General features: G+C 36.1%; 1 long non-coding RNA gene across 1 annotated transcript; it reads left to right on the forward strand.

The window, feature by feature from the left end:
- Positions 1 to 264: 264 nt before the first annotated feature.
- LOC116555380 lies at positions 265 to 1040 on the forward strand. Its single transcript, XR_004270512.1, has 2 exons — positions 265 to 375; positions 496 to 1040. It is a non-coding gene; the product is annotated as an uncharacterized LOC116555380 (long non-coding RNA).
- The last annotated feature ends 313 nt before the right edge of the window (positions 1041 to 1353 follow it).

A 1353-nucleotide genomic window follows, 5' to 3' on the forward strand; every position in this document is an offset into this window, starting at 1 on the left:
GAAACCCAGCAGACATGATGTGGGGAAGATTTGGAGAGAGAGCCAGAACAAGGGCTCTAAGCACATGATCCCAATGGAGCTATCTCAGGCATTTTCAGCTCCTCAAGCTATGCCAGCTGAGGCCTCTGTCATAGTGGAAAAGAGATAAGCTCTTTCTATGGCACCCAGCCTCAATTCCTAACCCATAAGATTGCAAGCATACTGAAATGAAATTTGCTTCATGTCACTAATTTTAGAGATATTTTGTCATATGGCAATAGGTGACCAGAAAAGTTGACTTTGAATTATTGCTTCTCTACTGCTATGGACTGAATTTTGTAACCCCAGAATTCTAACCCCTGATGTAACTACATTTGGACATTTAGCCTTTAGAAGGTAATTAAGGTTGAATGAGGTCATAAGGGTGGAGGCCTGATCTAATGGGATTAGTATTCTTATAGGAAGAGACGTCAGAACTCTCTCTCTCCCTTTTTCTCTCTCAATTCCTTTCTGAAGACAGGCATGGAGAAAAGATCATGTGAGAACATAGCGAGAAGGTGCCCATCTGCAGGAAGAGAGCCCTCACCAGAAACTGATTCTGCCAAACCTTGATCTGGAATTTCCAACCTCCAGAACTATGAAACATAAAATTCTATTGTTTAAGCCACCCAATCTATGCTATATTATTATGGCAGCCCCAGCAGATTAATACAACTACCTATTAATTGCAAGATCCAGGGCAGTTATTTAAACTTTCTTAATCTTTATTTTCTCATCTGAAAAATAAGGGAAAAAAGATACTAGTTCTTTCTCATGCCACTGTTGTATAGATTAAATGAAATAATTTACATGAAATCCTAAACATAATATCTGATACAGTGCATAACATAAATTTAATGTAATTATCATATTTCATTAAGCTATGCTGCTCAAAAACTGAAGAGTCATGAGAAGAAATAAAACCATAACACCAATAAAATTCATAATAAAATTTATGCTATAACCAGAAATACTCTTACTATGGAGTTTCAAGGCAATTCCACATTAAAATACTCTGAAAATTATGCTTCATGATACCATAGCAATGTTTCCTTTATATACTAACAGTTAAAGATAGCATTATATTGCAGAATGACTTTATACTTCTCTAAAAGGGATAGCATTGTTATTTCATGGGGAAACTGTGACCCTAGTTTATACTGATGGAAGGAAAAAAGGAAAGAAGGAAGGAGTAAAGAGGAAAGAAAAAGAGAAGAAGGGGAAAGAAAAGTGGGGAAGAAGGGATTCTATGAGGGAAAAGTCATATTCAATGTGAAAATTCATTTGATATGTGCATTTGGAGCTTAAAAATTAAAGACCATTTGGCTCAGTTAG

Source organism: Sapajus apella, unplaced genomic scaffold (genome assembly GCF_009761245.1).
Source record: "Sapajus apella isolate SASKATOON/1434 unplaced genomic scaffold, GSC_monkey_1.0 scaffold15, whole genome shotgun sequence".
In the NCBI taxonomy this organism is placed as follows: domain Eukaryota; kingdom Metazoa; phylum Chordata; class Mammalia; order Primates; family Cebidae; genus Sapajus; species Sapajus apella.